The sequence below is a fragment of the Hyla sarda genome, unplaced genomic scaffold (assembly GCF_029499605.1).
Source record: "Hyla sarda isolate aHylSar1 unplaced genomic scaffold, aHylSar1.hap1 scaffold_1352, whole genome shotgun sequence".
In the NCBI taxonomy this organism is placed as follows: Eukaryota; Metazoa; Chordata; class Amphibia; order Anura; family Hylidae; genus Hyla; species Hyla sarda.
In genome coordinates this window covers 24,890-50,886 of record NW_026607979.1, presented here as the reverse complement: position 1 = coordinate 50,886, position 25,997 = coordinate 24,890, and the positions used below count along the sequence as shown (strand labels likewise).

General features: G+C 46.1%; 9 non-coding genes across 9 annotated transcripts; all 9 read left to right on the top strand.

The window, feature by feature from the left end:
- The first annotated feature begins 1,209 nt into the window (after nucleotides 1-1,209).
- On the top strand, nucleotides 1,210-1,400 carry LOC130306047 (U2 spliceosomal RNA). The gene has a single exon (XR_008855447.1). It is a non-coding gene; the product is annotated as a U2 spliceosomal RNA (small nuclear RNA).
- A 2,092-nt stretch (nucleotides 1,401-3,492) lies between these two features.
- On the top strand, nucleotides 3,493-3,683 carry LOC130306046 (U2 spliceosomal RNA). Its single transcript, XR_008855446.1, has one exon. It is a non-coding gene; the product is annotated as a U2 spliceosomal RNA (small nuclear RNA).
- A 7,671-nt stretch (nucleotides 3,684-11,354) lies between these two features.
- On the top strand, nucleotides 11,355-11,548 carry LOC130306068 (U2 spliceosomal RNA). Its single transcript, XR_008855467.1, has one exon. It is a non-coding gene; the product is annotated as a U2 spliceosomal RNA (small nuclear RNA).
- Nucleotides 11,549-13,649: 2,101 nt separating this feature from the next.
- LOC130306045 (U2 spliceosomal RNA) lies at nucleotides 13,650-13,840 on the top strand. The gene has a single exon (XR_008855445.1). It is a non-coding gene; the product is annotated as a U2 spliceosomal RNA (small nuclear RNA).
- Nucleotides 13,841-15,919: 2,079 nt separating this feature from the next.
- LOC130306044 (U2 spliceosomal RNA) lies at nucleotides 15,920-16,110 on the top strand. Its single transcript, XR_008855444.1, has one exon. It is a non-coding gene; the product is annotated as a U2 spliceosomal RNA (small nuclear RNA).
- A 2,078-nt stretch (nucleotides 16,111-18,188) lies between these two features.
- Nucleotides 18,189-18,379, top strand: LOC130306042 (U2 spliceosomal RNA). Its single transcript, XR_008855442.1, has one exon. It is a non-coding gene; the product is annotated as a U2 spliceosomal RNA (small nuclear RNA).
- A 2,101-nt stretch (nucleotides 18,380-20,480) lies between these two features.
- On the top strand, nucleotides 20,481-20,671 carry LOC130306041 (U2 spliceosomal RNA). The gene has a single exon (XR_008855441.1). It is a non-coding gene; the product is annotated as a U2 spliceosomal RNA (small nuclear RNA).
- Nucleotides 20,672-22,762: 2,091 nt separating this feature from the next.
- LOC130306043 (U2 spliceosomal RNA) lies at nucleotides 22,763-22,953 on the top strand. The gene has a single exon (XR_008855443.1). It is a non-coding gene; the product is annotated as a U2 spliceosomal RNA (small nuclear RNA).
- A 2,089-nt stretch (nucleotides 22,954-25,042) lies between these two features.
- Nucleotides 25,043-25,233, top strand: LOC130306032 (U2 spliceosomal RNA). The gene has a single exon (XR_008855432.1). It is a non-coding gene; the product is annotated as a U2 spliceosomal RNA (small nuclear RNA).
- The last annotated feature ends 764 nt before the right edge of the window (nucleotides 25,234-25,997 follow it).

Genomic DNA, 25,997 nt, shown 5'->3' with positions numbered 1-25,997 from the left:
TCACACATATTTGGCCTGCAACTTTCTGTGCGACAAATTCAGACAGGAAAAATCAGTATAAATCCTTAGAAAATTATCCCCCAGTGTCTCCATCTGCTGGCGGTATTGAATAAGCATTGCTGCACTGATGGGGTATGCATTAGACGAAAAAAAAGAAGAAAAAGAAGAATAATACGCCCAGAAAAGAGGCGAAAAGGAGAAAAACGTAAAAAAACGTGAAAAAAAAGTAAGAGGAAGAGAAGGGAAAAAAAGGTGGAAATGGGTTTAAAAGTGATCTCGGCGGAGAAATATATATATATATATATATATATATATATATATATATATATATATATATGCGCACACACACACATAGATATAAACGTATTCTCCGTTGAGATATTGCAGCCGCTGCTGTGTCCAGGCCCAGGAGCCTTAGCACTGTGCTGTGATGTCACTCAATACCACTGACATCACTAGGTGTAAACAACATCTCTCCTTTGCTGTGTATGTGACTATGGAGCTGTTTGGTGATGTCGTCTATTACGGCCTTCATAGAAGCAACAGGAGATTGTTGCATCCATCTTGAACCCTCAGAACTACAGTGCTATGATGTCACTCACTTCCACAGGCCTTGCAGAGTGTAAACAACAACAACCCAGCTTTGTTGTGTATGTAACCATAGGGATTTGTGATGTCACCTAGAACCTTCACAGCAGCGACAGCTTTATGAGGAGCATCAGCACTGCTCTGCCTGAGCAGAACCATCACCGCCATAGGTTGTCAAATAACCCGGATTTAACCCACACAGGTAAGTCCAATGGGGTGCAGGCATGTCCTCTATGCTTACAGCTTCCCGTGGGTGTTGGTTTGATACCGTTTGGGGACAGCCAAGGAGGCATCTGCAGGCAACAAAGGTAGGTGTGTGCTTGTGTGTGTGTTTCCTATGCAGATCCTAAGCCCAGTGTCACATGCAAGTAGGAGGAGTAAGAAGGGTTCCTGGCAAATCCGGGTTATGGATTGCATTTAAAAAGGCCCCGTGGGAGTGCAATGGGCCCCTGTCTTGCTGCTTAGCAATAATGGTATGGGTTTAGGTTCTGCTGTGTGTACTGGTGGTTGACTGCCCCCCAGCCCAGAGTGTGCATGGAAAATTGTCTGGCAGCCTCCCTGACAGCAAGCAGTGATAGTGCCCATGAAGGGGACCTTGTTGGGCCCGCCCCTTTCACGGTTATCGCTTCTCGGCCTTTTGGCTAAGATCAAGTGTAGTATCTGTTCTTATCAGTTTAATATCTGATACGTCCCCTATCTGGGGACCATATATTAAATGGATTTTTGAGAACGGGGGCCGATTTCGAAGCTTGCTTCCGTCGCCCTATGCATTGACCCGATATGGCAGTATCTTCGGGTACAGTGCACCACCCCCTTACAGGGTTAAAAAGAAAGATTCCTACTTTCATTGCTACCTGCTTGCTGGCTAGCCAGCTAGCCAGCCCTGTGGGCCTTGCTGCTGCTGCAGCCAAAAAACAAAAGGTGGTGCTGCTGCTGCTTCTGCTGCTTCTGCTTCTGCTTGTGTCTGGCCCCTGTTGGAGCGTCCAGGCACAGGACTTCTGCTGCTGCTGACTAAATGGCCTCCTTAATTGGATCATTTGAGTAGCCAGCACACCTGTGCAGGTAGGGCATGACATGATAGGCAGCTGCCTTGATAGCGGGTGGGTGCTGAATGTTCCTAATTGACAAAATAAGATTAATGCTTATGAAGAAATATAAAATCTCATCCCTTCCCCAATATCGCGCCACACCCCTACCCCTTAATTCCCTGGTTGAACGTGATGGACATATGTCTTTTTTCGACCGTACTAACTATGTAACTATGTAACATAACATGGGGGGGGGTCTCCTGGCTGTTCACACAGGTGTGTCATTGCTGTACATTGACCATGCATTGCTTCTGTGGTATTGCAAAGGCAAAGACAAATGCTTCCAGCCATCCATTGCACTAATGGATTGGTCATCAGCTGGCTGTCTATGTCCCGCATCAATATAGACCAAAGTACAGAGGGTTAGGCTATGCTATTGTGCACCTACCTGATGCATCAGAAGGTGCGAGGCCCTTGCTAAATTCTGTGCACAGACTTTGAGATCTATGCTTTAGACTGTATCTAAACCTGCTCCAACATGGACTGACATTCTGGCCTACTTTCAGCCGATGCGACTTGTCTGTCGCTGAACATTCGCTTTTTATGTATTCAGCACCTATGTATAATGTTGTAAAAATGCTCTAGAAGCTAAAGTCGCAGAAATGTCACACATATTTGGCCTGCAACTTTCTGTGCGACAAATTCAGACAGGAAAAATCAGTATAAATCCTTAGAAAATTATCCCCCAGTGTCTCCATCTGCTGGCGGTATTGAATAAGCATTGCTGCACTGATGGGGTATGCATTAGACGAAAAAAAAGAAGAAAAAGAAGAATAATACGCCCAGAAAAGAGGCGAAAAGGAGAAAAACGTAAAAAAACGTGAAAAAAAAGTAAGAGGAAGAGAAGGGAAAAAAAGGTGGAAATGGGTTTAAAAGTGATTTCGGCGGAGAAATATATATATATATATATATATATATATATATATATATATATATATATATATGCGCACACACACACATAGATATAAACGTATTCTCCGTTGAGATATTGCAGCCGCTGCTGTGTCCAGGCCCAGGAGCCTTAGCATTGTGCTGTGATGTCACTCAATACCACTGACATCACTAGGTGTAAACAACATCTCTCCTTTGCTGTGTATGTGACTATGGAGCTGTTTGGTGATGTTGTCTATTACGGCCTTCATAGAAGCAACAGGAGATTGTTGCATCCATCTTGAACCCTCAGAACTACAGTGCTATGATGTCACTCACTTCCACAGGCCTTGCAGAGTGTAAACAACAACAACCCAGCTTTGTTGTGTATGTAACCATAGGGATTTGTGATGTCACCTAGAACCTTCACAGCAGCGACAGCTTTATGAGGAGCATCAGCACTGCTCTGCCTGAGCAGAACCATCACCGCCATAGGTTGTCAAATAACCCGGATTTAACCCACACAGGTAAGTCCAATGGGGTGCAGGCATGTCCTCTATGCTTACAGCTTCCCGTGGGTGTTGGTTTGATACCGTTTGGGGACAGCCAAGGAGGCATCTGCAGGCAACAAAGGTAGGTGTGTGCTTGTGTGTGTGTTTCCTATGCAGATCCTAAGCCCAGTGTCACATGCAAGTAGGAGGAGTAAGAAGGGTTCCTGGCAAATCCGGGTTATGGATTGCATTTAAAAAGGCCCCGTGGGAGTGCAATGGGCCCCTGTCTTGCTGCTTAGCAATAATGGTATGGGTTTAGGTTCTGCTGTGTGTACTGGTGGTTGACTGCCCCCCAGCCCAGAGTGTGCATGGAAAATTGTCTGGCAGCCTCCCTGACAGCAAGCAGTGATAGTGCCCATGAAGGGGACCTTGTTGGGCCCGCCCCTTTCACGGTTATCGCTTCTCGGCCTTTTGGCTAAGATCAAGTGTAGTATCTGTTCTTATCAGTTTAATATCTGATACGTCCCCTATCTGGGGACCATATATTAAATGGATTTTTGAGAACGGGGGCCGATTTCGAAGCTTGCTTCCGTCGCCCTATGCATTGACCCGATATGGCAGTATCTTCGGGTACAGTGCACCACCCCCTTACAGGGTTAAAAAGAAAGATTCCTACTTTCATTGCTACCTGCTTGCTGGCTAGCCAGCTAGCCAGCCCTGTGGGCCTTGCTGCTGCTGCAGCCAAAAAACAAAAGGTGGTGCTGCTGCTGCTTCTGCTGCTTCTGCTTCTGCTTGTGTCTGGCCCCTGTTGGAGCGTCCAGGCACAGGACTTCTGCTGCTGCTGACTAAATGGCCTCCTTAATTGGATCATTTGAGTAGCCAGCACACCTGTGCAGGTAGGGCATGACATGATAGGCAGCTGCCTTGATAGCGGGTGGGTGCTGAATGTTCCTAATTGACAAAATAAGATTAATGCTTATGAAGAAATATAAAATCTCATCCCTTCCCCAATATCGCGCCACACCCCTACCCCTTAATTCCCTGGTTGAACGTGATGGACATATGTCTTTTTTCGACCGTACTAACTATGTAACTATGTAACATAACATGGGGGGGGGGGGGGGTCTCCTGGCTGTTCACACAGGTGTGTCATTGCTGTACATTGACCATGCATTGCTTCTGTGGTATTGCAAAGGCAAAGACAAATGCTTCCAGCCATCCATTGCACTAATGGATTGGTCATCAGCTGGCTGTCTATGTCCCGCATCAATATAGACCAAAGTACAGAGGGTTAGGCTATGCTATTGTGCACCTACCTGATGCATCAGAAGGTGCGAGGCCCTTGCTAAATTCTGTGCACAGACTTTGAGATCTATGCTTTAGACTGTATCTAAACCTGCTCCAACATGGACTGACATTCTGGCCTACTTTCAGCCGATGCGACTTGTCTGTCGCTGAACAGTCGCTTTTTATGTATTCAGCACCTATGTATAATGTTGTAAAAATGCTCTAGAAGCTAAAGTCGCAGAAATGTCACACATATTTGGCCTGCAACTTTCTGTGCGACAAATTCAGACAGGAAAAATCAGTATAAATCCTTAGAAAATTATCCCCCAGTGTCTCCATCTGCTGGCGGTATTGAATAAGCATTGCTGCACTGATGGGGTATGCATTAGACGAAAAAAAAGAAGAAAAAGAAGAATAATACGCCCAGAAAAGAGGCGAAAAGGAGAAAAACGTAAAAAAACGTGAAAAAAAAGTAAGAGGAAGAGAAGGGAAAAAAAGGTGGAAATGGGTTTAAAAGTGATTTCGGCGGAGAAATATATATATATATATATATATATATATATATATATATATATATATGCGCACACACACACATAGATATAAACGTATTCTCCGTTGAGATATTGCAGCCGCTGCTGTGTCCAGGCCCAGGAGCCTTAGCACTGTGCTGTGATGTCACTCAATACCACTGACATCACTAGGTGTAAACAACATCTCTCCTTTGCTGTGTATGTGACTATGGAGCTGTTTGGTGATGTCGTCTATTACGGCCTTCATAGAAGCAACAGGAGATTGTTGCATCCATCTTGAACCCTCAGAACTACAGTGCTATGATGTCACTCACTTCCACAGGCCTTGCAGAGTGTAAACAACAACAACCCAGCTTTGTTGTGTATGTAACCATAGGGATTTGTGATGTCACCTAGAACCTTCACAGCAGCGACAGCTTTATGAGGAGCATCAGCACTGCTCTGCCTGAGCAGAACCATCACCGCCATAGGTTGTCAAATAACCCGGATTTAACCCACACAGGTAAGTCCAATGGGGTGCAGGCATGTCCTCTATGCTTACAGCTTCCCGTGGGTGTTGGTTTGATACCGTTTGGGGACAGCCAAGGAGGCATCTGCAGGCAACAAAGGTAGGTGTGTGCTTGTGTGTGTGTTTCCTATGCAGATCCTAAGCCCAGTGTCACATGCAAGTAGGAGGAGTAAGAAGGGTTCCTGGCAAATCCGGGTTATGGATTGCATTTAAAAAGGCCCCGTGGGAGTGCAATGGGCCCCTGTCTTGCTGCTTAGCAATAATGGTATGGGTTTAGGTTCTGCTGTGTGTACTGGTGGTTGACTGCCCCCCAGCCCAGAGTGTGCATGGAAAATTGTCTGGCAGCCTCCCTGACAGCAAGCAGTGATAGTGCCCATGAAGGGGACCTTGTTGGGCCCGCCCCTTTCACGGTTATCGCTTCTCGGCCTTTTGGCTAAGATCAGGTGTAGTAACTGCATTTGGTCTGGTCGGAAGGTGTCTGTGGTACCCCGCTTCTCGGCCTTGGGGGATTGTCTCTCCTTACGGAGGGACTTCACCCCCTTGCTGCTATTGGGGAGCGGGCTGCGATCCCCCTGTCTCTGGGACCTTGTGTCTCAGAAGGCATTTTCGGTACGTTGAGCGTTACCTGTAGCTTCGGAAGCACCTAGGGTACCCCCGACCTCTGCCTTGGGTAAGGGTTCCGCTTTTATAGCGGGATTCCGAGCCCCTGCTGCTATTGGGGAAGGGGCTTAGTCCCTGGGTGTGGAAGATGCCGTTCTCCTGGGCTTTCCCCTCTGGGGAAATGTCGATGCAAAATACCATCCGCATAGAGGTGTCGGAGAGCCATCGTCAGTTGAAGAACCTCCGCTTCATTGCGGAGGTGATTCTTCTTGACTACTTCCGCCTCAATAGGGAGGACATCCTGTGTCTAAATGACCAGGAAAGCCGTGGCCTGTATACCGTCACCTTCACGGCCACGGCGTGTTGCGATAACATCTATGCAACCTTGTCTGGTGCGGACCAGAGGGACGATCGACTCGACGGTCTTTCGTTCCAGTTCCTCTATGGTGAGGAACATATACCGTTGGTGGTGGCTATGCACAGCCCTCATGTGACCACGGAGGATATAGCCACTTTTCTTCAGCGATACTGCGAAGAGGTGCGATTCGCAAACAAAATCTTGAACTCCGTGCGGTTCTGGAACGGCAAGAGGAAGTTCTGGGTCAAGCTCCGTAAGGATCCCGGTGGTATTGGGGGTCTTTGCCATCCGCCCCCAAATTTTGCCATCGGGAGAGTTCGGGGCTTCCTGTTCTATCCTCAAATGCCTATGTATTGCCGAAATTGCTTGAGGTTTGGCCACACCCAGGAGACCTGCGGCGCGGAGCGTGTGATTCGCTGCAATAGGTGTGGCCAAGAAGGTCACATAGCCTCAAGATGTAGCCATACGATAAGGTGCAACCTCTGCGGAGAGGAAAATCACGATTTTAATTCCTGTCCCCATAAAGCAAAAACTACGATGGGTGGGTCAAGGCTGGGCCCACCCAAAGAGGGGACAGGACAAAAGACGTCCTTTTTTAAGATGCCCAAACCCCAGATGGCAGGTACTGATGGGTCCAGGCCCAAGACCTCTGGTGCTCCATCGGGGGGCCCACCGGTGGTAGTGCTAGGGGGAGGCCATGGGGATTCCACGAAGCCCGGGCGGGTGATCGAGTTTACTGCCCGGGAAATTGAAAGACGTCGATCGACTTCCTACCTGGCTCAAGAGCCCGCCGAAACTTCTGAAGGGGGCTCACCTGTGGCGGGTGGCAGCCGACGGGCCTCGGTGGGGGCAGAGGTGGACCCAAAATTGCAGCATAAGCCAGGTACTGGCTTGGCCCAGGGTCGCCCTGCTCCGGACGAAGAGGCCCCGGTGAAAGCCCGCCGGAAGGGGAGCCAGGTGGCCAGGTCTGAGCCTGGTCCTGTTACTCCGCCTATACAGGACAGGGCCAAGAAGACAAGTGGCGCCAAACCAGGGTTTGCTGCCCCGCCAGCAGTGGACCCGGTGGGTAAAACTGGCCATCGTCGATCGATGGGGAAGTTGGAGCAACAGTCCTCAGCAACGCTTGCTGGGGAACAAGCGATGAAAACTTCCCAAGGTAGCGGCAAAGGTTCCGGAAAAGAGGCCTCACAGGCCCCTGTGCAGCAGTTCCAGTCGTCAAAAGATGAAAGAAGACGCAGATCCATCAGCCGGGGGCCAGAGATTACATCGAGTGAGAGCAACACAGAGGATATGGATAGCAGTGTGACATTTAAAAGACAAAGAGAAGAAGAAGAGGAAGACATTCAAAGGAAAGCGGCGTGCCGTAGTTCGGACGAGAGCGAGCTCAGGGTCGGGGCATCATCGATCTCAAGCTCCGACCCTCAGAACATCAAGGAGCTGATGACCCCGCAGGCGGGGGATGACGGTACGCAGCTTATTATTGACTTTGATTCTCCAAGCACGGACTCTCCATAAACTATGCCTATCCCTGTAAAAATTGCCTCACTCAATGTGAGGTCCTTAAAGAGCCCTGATCGCAGGGCTGCTTTATTTTCTTATCTAGAGACATGTGACTTTGACCTTTGCCTGCTACAAGAATGTGGAATCCCTAGTAAAATGGACTATAAAGACTTAAAAGAAGACTGGAAGCTGGGCCCATCCATATGGTCCGGTGCAAATGACTGTCGTTCTGTGGGTGTTGGGCTGCTCTGCCGAGGCCAGTCCTTTTCTATTCATACAGTAACTGAGATTGTGCCTGGCAGAGCTCTTTTAATTCATCTATATTTTAATGGACTTTTAATTCGTGTTTTAAATGTGTATGCCCCTCCTGATAAACAGGAGCGGGCAGAACTATTTGAAATTTTACCACTGTTTTGTGTTGGGTCTTCCCCCCTGCTGGTGGGAGGTGATTTTAACTGCATACGTGATGGGGAACACCGGCAGGGTGGGGATATTAATCGTAAAGACCGCACTTCTTACCTGCTTAAAAATGTTATTGATGATTTTAATTTGAAAGATTGCTGGAAGGATCTCTTGCCGGAGGACCCGGGCGCCACATGGTCCAATGGAAGAGTGAGCTCCAGAATCGATTTTATTTTTTCCTCTAGAGCTTTTAAACCCCTGAAATGCACGCTCGAGCAGAATATCTTCTCTGATCATAAGCTCCTCTTGGTGGGCCTGGAGCTAGAGGGGGAGCAAAAAGCAAAAAGGGGCCTCTGGAGATTAAACACCACACTCCTAGAGGACCCTGAGATAAAAGAGGAGTTTGTGCGGACCTACCAATGCTGGCAATCACAAAGAAAACCCCACGAGCCTATGCTGCACTGGTGGGAGGGCACCAAATCTAAAATCAGATTTTTTTTTATCAAAGCAGGTAAGAAGAAGGCAAAAATGGAAAAACAGTGGTTTTATGTTCTTAACATGCGTTTAAATGTACTTTTTAAATTGAAAGAAGCTGGTATGGATGTAGAAAATGATATTTTAAACCTTAAAACTGAAATAAAACATGCCATAGAAAAGAAAGGGAAACAAATCATTTTTAACTCACATGTGCAGCACCTGGAGGAGGGCGAGAAATGTTCCCGTTTCTTTTTTAAAAAAGTGATGAATAGGAGGGATATCATCCAAAACCTTGAGGGTGAATCCACTCCAAAAGGCATGTTAGATGCAGTTTTTAACTTCTACCAGCTTCTTTTTAATAAGAAAGATCTTAATCCATCCTTTTTAGAACATGTTCTTAATTCCCTTGATTTTAAGCTAGATGTTTTAGACCAGGAGGTTTTATCCCGTGATCTTAACTTAGATGAACTTTTATTTGTTTTTAAAAGTTTTTCTAGTGGGAAGGCCCCTGGGGAAGATGGTTTACCCATCGAATTTTATTTAGCTTTTTGGGATATTTTAAAGGATGATATGGTTTTATTGTATAAAGAAACTTTTATTGTTAATGAACTTCCCCCTTCCTGGAGGAGGGGGATTGTATCATTACTTTTTAAAAAGGGTGAAAAGGATATGCTAAAAAATTGGCGCCCCATCACACTTTTAAATGTCGATTATAAAGTTTTAGCCAAGTTATTAGCTGTCCGTTTTAAACCTTTTATTCATAAATTAATTCACCCAAATCAGGTTTGTGGGGTACCTGGAAGGTCTATAGCTGAATCCCTAAATATTTTAAGAGATGTTTTATGGTATTTTAAGGATAGAAATCAAACTGTAGCAATTTTATCCTTAGACTTTGAAAAAGCCTTTGATAGGGTCTCCCATGAATACCTGTTTTTAGTTCTTAAAAAGATGGCAGTGCCTGAAACGATTTTAAGCCGAATCATGCTTTTATACCGATCCTGTTTTAGTCAAGTCTCTGTTAATGGCTTTTTAACCAGCGGTGTTCCTCTTTTATCAGGTGTCAAACAGGGCTGCCCCCTGTCCCCACTCCTTTTTATTTGCGCAATCGAACCACTGATGGCCCTCCTCAGAAAAGACCGGGTAGTAAGAGGCGTACCGATACCTGGTGGAGGAGGGACCCATCTAAAGGTGTTGGGGTACATGGATGATGTCACCATACTGTGCCCGGACTCTCCATCCATGAGGGGGGCATTGAGGAACACCAGCTATTTCTGCGAGGTCTCTGGTTTTAAGCTAAACACAGATAAATGTGACTGTTTTTATATTGGCTCCTGGGATTCATCCATCACCCCAGGAGTCACAATGCAACAGGATCAAATTAAAGTTTTAGGTATTGTTTTTAACCAGGTCAATGATGGGAGCCCTAACTGGGATTCAGCTATAGCTAAGATGGAGAAGAAGATTTTAATGTGGAATCTTAGAAACCTTACCATGGAGGGGAAGATTTTAATAATAAAGATGGTTTTACTCCCTATTATGCTATACATTGCCATGGTATTTCCTCCATCTATTTTATACATAAAAAAAGTAACTAGAATTGTTTTTACTTTTTTATGGGGTTCAAAAATGGAGAAATTAAAGCGTGATTTTATGTACAAAAGTAAAGATAATGGCGGGAAAGATGTTCCTAACCTTTTTACTTTCTTTTACATAAAGTATTTCTGTTTCTGTTTTAAAATTATTAAATCCGATGGCATTTTTAGCTGCTTTTTAAGGTACGCTGCGGGCATGGTTTTTAAAAGATGGTTGCGCATCCCTCTGAACGCTCCGGTGCTTCTGTGTCCCCCAAAACATTATGTGGTGTTGGAAAAGACAGTCAGGCTCCTAGGTCTCCAAGATTTGGAGCCTGACATACTGGGGGACCAGAGAAAGGTATCAAAGGTCCTCAGGCGGAGTGAGGTTACCCTGGCAGTGTCCAATTTCACACAGGCAAGATCCAAAAAGGTATGGCGGAACGTGTACGGGAAGTTTCTGGCGAATGTACACAGGGATCTTGCCTGGGCAATCGTCCACCAGTGCCTCCCTACTCGTGAGTTCCAGCACAGGCGAGGACTGGTGGCGAGAGCCAAGTGCCCGAGAGATGGCTGCGGAGTGGACGAAACGGTGCTGCACATATTTTGGAACTGCCCTTTTGCACGGGAGCTTTGGAGGAAGGTAGGCCCACTTTTGAAGTGGGCCTGCGGCCTAAAAGATTTTAATCACGAATGTGTCTTTTACGGTCTTTTTAACTGCCCCAATTTTAAACAGCAGATGATCTGCTGGATGATTATTAATTGTTTTAAAAATGCCATCTGGAAAGTTAGGAACATCTTACTTTTTAAACATGATTTTATTGATGTTAAAAACTGTATAAAGCTGGCCCTGAGTGAGATGTACATCTATTACCTAAGAGACAAGAAACAGTTGGGGGCCAGCGAGGCAGCATCCATGTGGTGTCTGCCTCTATGGAACGAAATAACAATATAATCAGTTTTTATGACATTTGTATAATGTTTTATCCTGCCATTTTTATTTTTTCTCCTTTTATTACTGGTTTTATTATTTGTATTTTAAAACTTTTGTGAACCTTTTATTATTTTGCATTTTAAATTTTGTATGGTTTCTTATTTATTGAATAAAATTTTGTTGAAACCTTATCTGTTCTTATCAGTTTAATATCTGATACGTCCCCTATCTGGGGACCATATATTAAATGGATTTTTGAGAACGGGGGCCGATTTCGAAGCTTGCTTCCGTCGCCCTATGCATTGACCCGATATGGCAGTATCTTCGGGTACAGTGCACCACCCCCTTACAGGGTTAAAAAGAAAGATTCCTACTTTCATTGCTACCTGCTTGCTGGCTAGCCAGCTAGCCAGCCCTGTGGGCCTTGCTGCTGCTGCAGCCAAAAAACAAAAGGTGGTGCTGCTGCTGCTTCTGCTGCTTCTGCTTCTGCTTGTGTCTGGCCCCTGTTGGAGCGTCCAGGCACAGGACTTCTGCTGCTGCTGACTAAATGGCCTCCTTAATTGGATCATTTGAGTAGCCAGCACACCTGTGCAGGTAGGGCATGACATGATAGGCAGCTGCCTTGATAGCGGGTGGGTGCTGAATGTTCCTAATTGACAAAATAAGATTAATGCTTATGAAGAAATATAAAATCTCATCCCTTCCCCAATATCGCGCCACACCCCTACCCCTTAATTCCCTGGTTGAACGTGATGGACATATGTCTTTTTTCGACCGTACTAACTATGTAACTATGTAACATAACATGGGGGGGGGGGGGGGGGTCTCCTGGCTGTTCACACAGGTGTGTCATTGCTGTACATTGACCATGCATTGCTTCTGTGGTATTGCAAAGGCAAAGACAAATGCTTCCAGCCATCCATTGCACTAATGGATTGGTCATCAGCTGGCTGTCTATGTCCCGCATCAATATAGACCAAAGTACAGAGGGTTAGGCTATGCTATTGTGCACCTACCTGATGCATCAGAAGGTGCGAGGCCCTTGCTAAATTCTGTGCACAGACTTTGAGATCTATGCTTTAGACTGTATCTAAACCTGCTCCAACATGGACTGACATTCTGGCCTACTTTCAGCCGATGCGACTTGTCTGTCGCTGAACAGTCGCTTTTTATGTATTCAGCACCTATGTATAATGTTGTAAAAATGCTCTAGAAGCTAAAGTCGCAGAAATGTCACACATATTTGGCCTGCAACTTTCTGTGCGACAAATTCAGACAGGAAAAATCAGTATAAATCCTTAGAAAATTATCCCCCAGTGTCTCCATCTGCTGGCGGTATTGAATAAGCATTGCTGCACTGATGGGGTATGCATTAGACGAAAAAAAAGAAGAAAAAGAAGAATAATACGCCCAGAAAAGAGGCGAAAAGGAGAAAAACGTAAAAAAACGTGAAAAAAAAGTAAGAGGAAGAGAAGGGAAAAAAAGGTGGAAATGGGTTTAAAAGTGATTTCGGCGGAGAATATATATATATATATATATATATATATATATATATATATATATATATATATATGCGCACACACACACATAGATATAAACGTATTCTCCGTTGAGATATTGCAGCCGCTGCTGTGTCCAGGCCCAGGAGCCTTAGCACTGTGCTGTGATGTCACTCAATACCACTGACATCACTAGGTGTAAACAACATCTCTCCTTTGCTGTGTATGTGACTATGGAGCTGTTTGGTGATGTCGTCTATTACGGCCTTCATAGAAGCAACAGGAGATTGTTGCATCCATCTTGAACCCTCAGAACTACAGTGCTATGATGTCACTCACTTCCACAGGCCTTGCAGAGTGTAAACAACAACAACCCAGCTTTGTTGTGTATGTAACCATAGGGATTTGTGATGTCACCTAGAACCTTCACAGCAGCGACAGCTTTATGAGGAGCATCAGCACTGCTCTGCCTGAGCAGAACCATCACCGCCATAGGTTGTCAAATAACCCGGATTTAACCCACACAGGTAAGTCCAATGGGGTGCAGGCATGTCCTCTATGCTTACAGCTTCCCGTGGGTGTTGGTTTGATACCGTTTGGGGACAGCCAAGGAGGCATCTGCAGGCAACAAAGGTAGGTGTGTGCTTGTGTGTGTGTTTCCTATGCAGATCCTAAGCCCAGTGTCACATGCAAGTAGGAGGAGTAAGAAGGGTTCCTGGCAAATCCGGGTTATGGATTGCATTTAAAAAGGCCCCGTGGGAGTGCAATGGGCCCCTGTCTTGCTGCTTAGCAATAATGGTATGGGTTTAGGTTCTGCTGTGTGTACTGGTGGTTGACTGCCCCCCAGCCCAGAGTGTGCATGGAAAATTGTCTGGCAGCCTCCCTGACAGCAAGCAGTGATAGTGCCCATGAAGGGGACCTTGTTGGGCCCGCCCCTTTCACGGTTATCGCTTCTCGGCCTTTTGGCTAAGATCAAGTGTAGTATCTGTTCTTATCAGTTTAATATCTGATACGTCCCCTATCTGGGGACCATATATTAAATGGATTTTTGAGAACGGGGGCCGATTTCGAAGCTTGCTTCCGTCGCCCTATGCATTGACCCGATATGGCAGTATCTTCGGGTACAGTGCACCACCCCCTTACAGGGTTAAAAAGAAAGATTCCTACTTTCATTGCTACCTGCTTGCTGGCTAGCCAGCTAGCCAGCCCTGTGGGCCTTGCTGCTGCTGCAGCCAAAAAACAAAAGGTGGTGCTTCTGCTGCTTCTGCTTCTGCTTGTGTCTGGCCCCTGTTGGAGCGTCCAGGCACAGGACTTCTGCTGCTGCTGACTAAATGGCCTCCTTAATTGGATCATTTGAGTAGCCAGCACACCTGTGCAGGTAGGGCATGACATGATAGGCAGCTGCCTTGATAGCGGGTGGGTGCTGAATGTTCCTAATTGACAAAATAAGATTAATGCTTATGAAGAAATATAAAATCTCATCCCTTCCCCAATATCGCGCCACACCCCTACCCCTTAATTCCCTGGTTGAACGTGATGGACATATGTCTTTTTTCGACCGTACTAACTATGTAACTATGTAACATAACATGGGGGGGGGGGGGGGGGGTCTCCTGGCTGTTCACACAGGTGTGTCATTGCTGTACATTGACCATGCATTGCTTCTGTGGTATTGCAAAGGCAAAGACAAATGCTTCCAGCCATCCATTGCACTAATGGATTGGTCATCAGCTGGCTGTCTATGTCCCGCATCAATATAGACCAAAGTACAGAGGGTTAGGCTATGCTATTGTGCACCTACCTGATGCATCAGAAGGTGCGAGGCCCTTGCTAAATTCTGTGCACAGACTTTGAGATCTATGCTTTAGACTGTATCTAAACCTGCTCCAACATGGACTGACATTCTGGCCTACTTTCAGCCGATGCGACTTGTCTGTCGCTGAACAGTCGCTTTTTATGTATTCAGCACCTATGTATAATGTTGTAAAAATGCTCTAGAAGCTAAAGTCGCAGAAATGTCACACATATTTGGCCTGCAACTTTCTGTGCGACAAATTCAGACAGGAAAAATCAGTATAAATCCTTAGAAAATTATCCCCCAGTGTCTCCATCTGCTGGCGGTATTGAATAAGCATTGCTGCACTGATGGGGTATGCATTAGACGAAAAAAAGAAGAAAAAGAAGAATAATACGCCCAGAAAAGAGGCGAAAAGGAGAAAAACGTAAAAAAACGTGAAAAAAAAGTAAGAGGAAGAGAAGGGAAAAAAAGGTGGAAATGGGTTTAAAAGTGATTTCGGCGGAGAAATATATATATATATATATATATATATATATATATATATATATGCGCACACACACATAGATATAAACGTATTCTCCGTTGAGATATTGCAGCCGCTGCTGTGTCCAGGCCCAGGAGCCTTAGCACTGTGCTGTGATGTCACTCAATACCACTGACATCACTAGGTGTAAACAACATCTCTCCTTTGCTGTGTATGTGACTATGGAGCTGTTTGGTGATGTCGTCTATTACGGCCTTCATAGAAGCAACAGGAGATTGTTGCATCCATCTTGAACCCTCAGAACTACAGTGCTATGATGTCACTCACTTCCACAGGCCTTGCAGAGTGTAAACAACAACAACCCAGCTTTGTTGTGTATGTAACCATAGGGATTTGTGATGTCACCTAGAACCTTCACAGCAGCGACAGCTTTATGAGGAGCATCAGCACTGCTCTGCCTGAGCAGAACCATCACCGCCATAGGTTGTCAAATAACCCGGATTTAACCCACACAGGTAAGTCCAATGGGGTGCAGGCATGTCCTCTATGCTTACAGCTTCCCGTGGGTGTTGGTTTGATACCGTTTGGGGACAGCCAAGGAGGCATCTGCAGGCAACAAAGGTAGGTGTGTGCTTGTGTGTGTGTTTCCTATGCAGATCCTAAGCCCAGTGTCACATGCAAGTAGGAGGAGTAAGAAGGGTTCCTGGCAAATCCGGGTTATGGATTGCATTTAAAAAGGCCCCGTGGGAGTGCAATGGGCCCCTGTCTTGCTGCTTAGCAATAATGGTATGGGTTTAGGTTCTGCTGTGTGTACTGGTGGTTGACTGCCCCCCAGCCCAGAGTGTGCATGGAAAATTGTCTGGCAGCCTCCCTGACAGCAAGCAGTGATAGTGCCCATGAAGGGGACCTTGTTGGGCCCGCCCCTTTCACGGTTATCGCTTCTCGGCCTTTTGGCTAAGATCAAGTGTAGTATCTGTTCTTATCAGTTTAATATCTGATACGTCCCCTATCTGGGGACCATATATTAAATGGATTTTTGAGAACGGGGGCCGATTTCGAAGCTTGCTTCCGTCGCCCTATGCATTGACCCGATATGGCAGTATCTTCGGGTACAGTGCACCACCCCCTTACAGGGTTAAAAAGAAAGATTCCTACTTTCATTGCTACCTGCTTGCTGGCTAGCCAGCTAGCCAGCCCTGTGGGCCTTGCTGCTGCTGCAGCCAAAAAACAAAAGGTGGTGCTTCTGCTGCTTCTGCTTCTGCTTGTGTCTGGCCCCTGTTGGAGCGTCCAGGCACAGGACTTCTGCTGCTGCTGACTAAATGGCCTCCTTAATTGGATCATTTGAGTAGCCAGCACACCTGTGCAGGTAGGGCATGACATGATAGGCAGCTGCCTTGATAGCGGGTGGGTGCTGAATGTTCCTAATTGACAAAATAAGATTAATGCTTATGAAGAAATATAAAATCTCATCCCTTCCCCAATATCGCGCCACACCCCTACCCCTTAATTCCCTGGTTGAACGTGATGGACATATGTCTTTTTTCGACCGTACTAACTATGTAACTATGTAACATAACATGGGGGGGGGGGGGGGGGTCTCCTGGCTGTTCACACAGGTGTGTCATTGCTGTACATTGACCATGCATTGCTTCTGTGGTATTGCAAAGGCAAAGACAAATGCTTCCAGCCATCCATTGCACTAATGGATTGGTCATCAGCTGGCTGTCTATGTCCCGCATCAATATAGACCAAAGTACAGAGGGTTAGGCTATGCTATTGTGCACCTACCTGATGCATCAGAAGGTGCGAGGCCCTTGCTAAATTCTGTGCACAGACTTTGAGATCTATGCTTTAGACTGTATCTAAACCTGCTCCAACATGGACTGACATTCTGGCCTACTTTCAGCCGATGCGACTTGTCTGTCGCTGAACAGTCGCTTTTTATGTATTCAGCACCTATGTATAATGTTGTAAAAATGCTCTAGAAGCTAAAGTCGCAGAAATGTCACACATATTTGGCCTGCAACTTTCTGTGCGACAAATTCAGACAGGAAAAATCAGTATAAATCCTTAGAAAATTATCCCCCAGTGTCTCCATCTGCTGGCGGTATTGAATAAGCATTGCTGCACTGATGGGGTATGCATTAGACGAAAAAAAGAAGAAAAAGAAGAATAATACGCCCAGAAAAGAGGCGAAAAGGAGAAAAACGTAAAAAAACGTGAAAAAAAAGTAAGAGGAAGAGAAGGGAAAAAAAGGTGGAAATGGGTTTAAAAGTGATTTCGGCGGAGAAATATATATATATATATATATATATATATATATATATATATATGCGCACACACACATAGATATAAACGTATTCTCCGTTGAGATATTGCAGCCGCTGCTGTGTCCAGGCCCAGGAGCCTTAGCACTGTGCTGTGATGTCACTCAATACCACTGACATCACTAGGTGTAAACAACATCTCTCCTTTGCTGTGTATGTGACTATGGAGCTGTTTGGTGATGTCGTCTATTACGGCCTTCATAGAAGCAACAGGAGATTGTTGCATCCATCTTGAACCCTCAGAACTACAGTGCTATGATGTCACTCACTTCCACAGGCCTTGCAGAGTGTAAACAACAACAACCCAGCTTTGTTGTGTATGTAACCATAGGGATTTGTGATGTCACCTAGAACCTTCACAGCAGCGACAGCTTTATGAGGAGCATCAGCACTGCTCTGCCTGAGCAGAACCATCACCGCCATAGGTTGTCAAATAACCCGGATTTAACCCACACAGGTAAGTCCAATGGGGTGCAGGCATGTCCTCTATGCTTACAGCTTCCCGTGGGTGTTGGTTTGATACCGTTTGGGGACAGCCAAGGAGGCATCTGCAGGCAACAAAGGTAGGTGTGTGCTTGTGTGTGTGTTTCCTATGCAGATCCTAAGCCCAGTGTCACATGCAAGTAGGAGGAGTAAGAAGGGTTCCTGGCAAATCCGGGTTATGGATTGCATTTAAAAAGGCCCCGTGGGAGTGCAATGGGCCCCTGTCTTGCTGCTTAGCAATAATGGTATGGGTTTAGGTTCTGCTGTGTGTACTGGTGGTTGACTGCCCCCCAGCCCAGAGTGTGCATGGAAAATTGTCTGGCAGCCTCCCTGACAGCAAGCAGTGATAGTGCCCATGAAGGGGACCTTGTTGGGCCCGCCCCTTTCACGGTTATCGCTTCTCGGCCTTTTGGCTAAGATCAAGTGTAGTATCTGTTCTTATCAGTTTAATATCTGATACGTCCCCTATCTGGGGACCATATATTAAATGGATTTTTGAGAACGGGGGCCGATTTCGAAGCTTGCTTCCGTCGCCCTATGCATTGACCCGATATGGCAGTATCTTCGGGTACAGTGCACCACCCCCTTACAGGGTTAAAAAGAAAGATTCCTACTTTCATTGCTACCTGCTTGCTGGCTAGCCAGCTAGCCAGCCCTGTGGGCCTTGCTGCTGCTGCAGCCAAAAAACAAAAGGTGGTGCTGCTGCTGCTTCTGCTGCTTCTGCTTCTGCTTGTGTCTGGCCCCTGTTGGAGCGTCCAGGCACAGGGACTTCTGCTGCTGCTGACTAAATGGCCTCCTTAATTGGATCATTTGAGTAGCCAGCACACCTGTGCAGGTAGGGCATGACATGATAGGCAGCTGCCTTGATAGCGGGTGGGTGCTGAATGTTCCTAATTGACAAAATAAGATTAATGCTTATGAAGAAATATAAAATCTCATCCCTTCCCCAATATCGCGCCACACCCCTACCCCTTAATTCCCTGGTTGAACGTGATGGACATATGTCTTTTTTCGACCGTACTAACTATGTAACTATGTAACATAACATGGGGGGGGGGGGGGGGGGGGGTCTCCTGGCTGTTCACACAGGTGTGTCATTGCTGTACATTGACCATGCATTGCTTCTGTGGTATTGCAAAGGCAAAGACAAATGCTTCCAGCCATCCATTGCACTAATGGATTGGTCATCAGCTGGCTGTCTATGTCCCGCATCAATATAGACCAAAGTACAGAGGGTTAGGCTATGCTATTGTGCACCTACCTGATGCATCAGAAGGTGCGAGGCCCTTGCTAAATTCTGTGCACAGACTTTGAGATCTATGCTTTAGACTGTATCTAAACCTGCTCCAACATGGACTGACATTCTGGCCTACTTTCAGCCGATGCGACTTGTCTGTCGCTGAACAGTCGCTTTTTATGTATTCAGCACCTATGTATAATGTTGTAAAAATGCTCTAGAAGCTAAAGTCGCAGAAATGTCACACATATTTGGCCTGCAAACTTTCTGTGCGACAAATTCAGACAGGAAAAATCAGTATAAATCCTTAGAAAATTATCCCCCAGTGTCTCCATCTGCTGGCGGTATTGAATAAGCATTGCTGCACTGATGGGGTATGCATTAGACGAAAAAAAAGAAGAAAAAGAAGAATAATACGCCAGAAAAGAGGCGAAAAGGAGAAAAACGTAAAAAAACGTGAAAAAAAAGTAAGAGGAAGAGAAGGGAAAAAAAGGTGGAAATGGGTTTAAAAGTGATTTCGGCGGAGAAATATATATATATATATATATATATATATATATATATATATATATATATGCGCACACACACACATAGATATAAACGTATTCTCCGTTGAGATATTGCAGCCGCTGCTGTGTCCAGGCCCAGGAGCCTTAGCACTGTGCTGTGATGTCACTCAATACCACTGACATCACTAGGTGTAAACAACATCTCTCCTTTGCTGTGTATGTGACTATGGAGCTGTTTGGTGATGTCGTCTATTACGGCCTTCATAGAAGCAACAGGAGATTGTTGCATCCATCTTGAACCCTCAGAACTACAGTGCTATGATGTCACTCACTTCCACAGGCCTTGCAGAGTGTAAACAACAACAACCCAGCTTTGTTGTGTATGTAACCATAGGGATTTGTGATGTCACCTAGAACCTTCACAGCAGCGACAGCTTTATGAGGAGCATCAGCACTGCTCTGCCTGAGCAGAACCATCACCGCCATAGGTTGTCAAATAACCCGGATTTAACCCACACAGGTAAGTCCAATGGGGTGCAGGCATGTCCTCTATGCTTACAGCTTCCCGTGGGTGTTGGTTTGATACCGTTTGGGGACAGCCAAGGAGGCATCTGCAGGCAACAAAGGTAGGTGTGTGCTTGTGTGTGTGTTTCCTATGCAGATCCTAAGCCCAGTGTCACATGCAAGTAGGAGGAGTAAGAAGGGTTCCTGGCAAATCCGGGTTATGGATTGCATTTAAAAAGGCCCCGTGGGAGTGCAATGGGCCCCTGTCTTGCTGCTTAGCAATAATGGTATGGGTTTAGGTTCTGCTGTGTGTACTGGTGGTTGACTGCCCCCCAGCCCAGAGTGTGCATGGAAAATTGTCTGGCAGCCTCCCTGACAGCAAGCAGTGATAGTGCCCATGAAGGGGACCTTGTTGGGCCCGCCCCTTTCACGGTTATCGCTTCTCGGCCTTTTGGCTAAGATCAAGTGTAGTATCTGTTCTTATCAGTTTAATATCTGATACGTCCCCTATCTGGGGACCATATATTAAATGGATTTTTGAGAACGGGGGCCGATTTCGAAGCTTGCTTCCGTCGCCCTATGCATTGACCCGATATGGCAGTATCTTCGGGTACAGTGCACCACCCCCTTACAGGGTTAAAAAGAAAGATTCCTACTTTCATTGCTACCTGCTTGCTGGCTAGCCAGCTAGCCAGCCCTGTGGGCCTTGCTGCTGCTGCAGCCAAAAAACAAAAGGTGGTGCTGCTGCTGCTTCTGCTGCTTCTGCTTCTGCTTGTGTCTGGCCCCTGTTGGAGCGTCCAGGCACAGGACTTCTGCTGCTGCTGACTAAATGGCCTCCTTAATTGGATCATTTGAGTAGCCAGCACACCTGTGCAGGTAGGGCATGACATGATAGGCAGCTGCCTTGATAGCGGGTGGGTGCTGAATGTTCCTAATTGACAAAATAAGATTAATGCTTATGAAGAAATATAAAATCTCATCCCTTCCCCAATATCGCGCCACACCCCTACCCCTTAATTCCCTGGTTGAACTTGATGGACATATGTCTTTTTTCGACCGTACTAACTATGTAACTATGTAACATAACATGGGGGGGGGGGGTCTCCTGGCTGTTCACACAGGTGTGTCATTGCTGTACATTGACCATGCATTGCTTCTGTGGTATTGCAAAGGCAAAGACAAATGCTTCCAGCCATCCATTGCACTAATGGATTGGTCATCAGCTGGCTGTCTATGTCCCGCATCAATATAGACCAAAGTACAGAGGGTTAGGCTATGCTATTGTGCACCTACCTGATGCATCAGAAGGTGCGAGGCCCTTGCTAAATTCTGTGCACAGACTTTGAGATCTATGCTTTAGACTGTATCTAAACCTGCTCCAACATGGACTGACATTCTGGCCTACTTTCAGCCGATGCGACTTGTCTGTCGCTGAACAGTCGCTTTTTATGTATTCAGCACCTATGTATAATGTTGTAAAAATGCTCTAGAAGCTAAAGTCGCAGAAATGTCACACATATTTGGCCTGCAACTTTCTGTGCGACAAATTCAGACAGGAAAAATCAGTATAAATCCTTAGAAAATTATCCCCCAGTGTCTCCATCTGCTGGCGGTATTGAATAAGCATTGCTGCACTGATGGGGTATGCATTAGACGAAAAAAAAGAAGAAAAAGAAGAATAATACGCCCAGAAAAGAGGCGAAAAGGAGAAAAACGTAAAAAAACGTGAAAAAAAAGTAAGAGGAAGAGAAGGGAAAAAAAGGTGGAAATGGGTTTAAAAGTGATTTCGGCGGAGAAATATATATATATATATATATATATATATATATATATATATATATATATGCGCACACACACACATAGATATAAACGTATTCTCCGTTGAGATATTGCAGCCGCTGCTGTGTCCAGGCCCAGGAGCCTTAGCACTGTGCTGTGATGTCACTCAATACCACTGACATCACTAGGTGTAAACAACATCTCTCCTTTGCTGTGTATGTGACTATGGAGCTGTTTGGTGATGTCGTCTATTACGGCCTTCATAGAAGCAACAGGAGATTGTTGCATCCATCTTGAACCCTCAGAACTACAGTGCTATGATGTCACTCACTTCCACAGGCCTTGCAGAGTGTAAACAACAACAACCCAGCTTTGTTGTGTATGTAACCATAGGGATTTGTGATGTCACCTAGAACCTTCACAGCAGCGACAGCTTTATGAGGAGCATCAGCACTGCTCTGCCTGAGCAGAACCATCACCGCCATAGGTTGTCAAATAACCCGGATTTAACCCACACAGGTAAGTCCAATGGGGTGCAGGCATGTCCTCTATGCTTACAGCTTCCCGTGGGTGTTGGTTTGATACCGTTTGGGGACAGCCAAGGAGGCATCTGCAGGCAACAAAGGTAGGTGTGTGCTTGTGTGTGTGTTTCCTATGCAGATCCTAAGCCCAGTGTCACATGCAAGTAGGAGGAGTAAGAAGGGTTCCTGGCAAATCCGGGTTATGGATTGCATTTAAAAAGGCCCCGTGGGAGTGCAATGGGCCCCTGTCTTGCTGCTTAGCAATAATGGTATGGGTTTAGGTTCTGCTGTGTGTACTGGTGGTTGACTGCCCCCCAGCCCAGAGTGTGCATGGAAAATTGTCTGGCAGCCTCCCTGACAGCAAGCAGTGATAGTGCCCATGAAGGGGACCTTGTTGGGCCCGCCCCTTTCACGGTTATCGCTTCTCGGCCTTTTGGCTAAGATCAAGTGTAGTATCTGTTCTTATCAGTTTAATATCTGATACGTCCCCTATCTGGGGACCATATATTAAATGGATTTTTGAGAACGGGGGCCGATTTCGAAGCTTGCTTCCATCGCCCTATGCATTGACCCGATATGGCAGTATCTTCGGGTACAGTGCACCACCCCCTTACAGGGTTAAAAAGAAAGATTCCTACTTTCATTGCTACCTGCTTGCCAGCTAGCCAGCCCTGTGGGCCTTGCTGCTGCTGCAGCCAAAAAACAAAAGGTGGTGCTGCTGCTGCTTCTGCTGCTTCTGCTGCTGCTTGTGTCTGGCCCCTGTTGGAGCGTCCAGGCACAGGACTTCTGCTGCTGCTGACTAAATGGCCTCCTTAATTGGATCATTTGAGTAGCCAGCACACCTGTGCAGGTAGGGCATGACATGATAGGCAGCTGCCTTGATAGCGGGTGGGTGCTGAATGTTCCTAATTGACAAAATAAGATTAATGCTTATGAAGAAATATAAAATCTCATCCCTTCCCCAATATCGCGCCACACCCCTACCCCTTAATTCCCTGGTTGAACGTGATGGACATATGTCTTTTTTCGACCGTACTAACTATGTAACTATGTAACATAACATGGGGGGGGGGGGGGGGGGTCTCCTGGCTGTTCACACAGGTGTGTCATTGCTGTACATTGACCATGCATTGCTTCTGTGGTATTGCAAAGGCAAAGACAAATGCTTCCAGCCATCCATTGCACTAATGGATTGGTCATCAGCTGGCTGTCTATGTCCCGCATCAATATAGACCAAAGTACAGAGGGTTAGGCTATGCTATTGTGCACCTACCTGATGCATCAGAAGGTGCGAGGCCCTTGCTAAATTCTGTGCACAGACTTTGAGATCTATGCTTTAGACTGTATCTAAACCTGCTCCAACATGGACTGACATTCTGGCCTACTTTCAGCCGATGCGACTTGTCTGTCGCTGAACAGTCGCTTTTTATGTATTCAGCACCTATGTATAATGTTGTAAAAATGCTCTAGAAGCTAAAGTCGCAGAAATGTCACACATATTTGGCCTGCAACTTTCTGTGCGACAAATTCAGACAGGAAAAATCAGTATAAATCCTTAGAAAATTATCCCCCAGTGTCTCCATCTGCTGGCGGTATTGAATAAGCATTGCTGCACTGATGGGGTATGCATTAGACGAAAAAAAAGAAGAAAAAGAAGAATAATACGCCCAGAAAAGAGGCGAAAAGGAGAAAAACGTAAAAAAACGTGAAAAAAAAGTAAGAGGAAGAGAAGGGAAAAAAAGGTGGAAATGGGTTTAAAAGTGATTTCGGCGGAGAAATATATATATATATATATATATATATATATATATATATATATATATATGCGCACACACACACATAGATATAAACGTATTCTCCGTTGAGATATTGCAGCCGCTGCTGTGTCCAGGCCCAGGAGCCTTAGCACTGTGCTGTGATGTCACTCAATACCACTGACATCACTAGGTGTAAACAACATCTCTCCTTTGCTGTGTATGTGACTATGGAGCTGTTTGGTGATGTCGTCTATTACGGCCTTCATAGAAGCAACAGGAGATTGTTGCATCCATCTTGAACCCTCAGAACTACAGTGCTATGATGTCACTCACTTCCACAGGCCTTGCAGAGTGTAAACAACAACAACCCAGCTTTGTTGTGTATGTAACCATAGGGATTTGTGATGTCACCTAGAACCTTCACAGCAGCGACAGCTTTATGAGGAGCATCAGCACTGCTCTGCCTGAGCAGAACCATCACCGCCATAGGTTGTCAAATAACCCGGATTTAACCCACACAGGTAAGTCCAATGGGGTGCAGGCATGTCCTCTATGCTTACAGCTTCCCGTGGGTGTTGGTTTGATACCGTTTGGGGACAGCCAAGGAGGCATCTGCAGGCAACAAAGGTAGGTGTGTGCTTGTGTGTGTGTTTCCTATGCAGATCCTAAGCCCAGTGTCACATGCAAGTAGGAGGAGTAAGAAGGGTTCCTGGCAAATCCGGGTTATGGATTGCATTTAAAAAGGCCCCGTGGGAGTGCAATGGGCCCCTGTCTTGCTGCTTAGCAATAATGGTATGGGTTTAGGTTCTGCTGTGTGTACTGGTGGTTGACTGCCCCCCAGCCCAGAGTGTGCATGGAAAATTGTCTGGCAGCCTCCCTGACAGCAAGCAGTGATAGTGCCCATGAAGGGGACCTTGTTGGGCCCGCCCCTTTCACGGTTATCGCTTCTCGGCCTTTTGGCTAAGATCAAGTGTAGTATCTGTTCTTATCAGTTTAATATCTGATACGTCCCCTATCTGGGGACCATATATTAAATGGATTTTTGAGAACGGGGGGCGATTTCGAAGCTTGCTTCCGTCGCCCTATGCATTGACCCGATATGGCAGTATCTTCGGGTACAGTGCACCACCCCCTTACAGGGTTAAAAAGAAAGATTCCTACTTTCATTGCTACCTGCTTGCTGGCTAGCCAGCTAGCCAGCCCTGTGGGCCTTGCTGCTGCTGCAGCCAAAAAACAAAAGGTGGTGCTGCTGCTGCTTCTGCTGCTTCTGCTTCTGCTTGTGTCTGGCCCCTGTTGGAGCGTCCAGGCACAGGACTTCTGCTGCTGCTGACTAAATGGCCTCCTTAATTGGATCATTTGAGTAGCCAGCACACCTGTGCAGGTAGGGCATGACATGATAGGCAGCTGCCTTGATAGCGGGTGGGTGCTGAATGTTCCTAATTGACAAAATAAGATTAATGCTTATGAAGAAATATAAAATCTCATCCCTTCCCCAATATCGCGCCACACCCCTACCCCTTAATTCCCTGGTTGAACTTGATGGACATATGTCTTTTTTCGACCGTACTAACTATGTAACTATGTAACATAACATGGGGGGGGGGGTCTCCTGGCTGTTCACACAGGTGTGTCATTGCTGTACATTGACCATGCATTGCTTCTGTGGTATTGCAAAGGCAAAGACAAATGCTTCCAGCCATCCATTGCACTAATGGATTGGTCATCAGCTGGCTGTCTATGTCCCGCATCAATATAGACCAAAGTACAGAGGGTTAGGCTATGCTATTGTGCACCTACCTGATGCATCAGAAGGTGCGAGGCCCTTGCTAAATTCTGTGCACAGACTTTGAGATCTATGCTTTAGACTGTATCTAAACCTGCTCCAACATGGACTG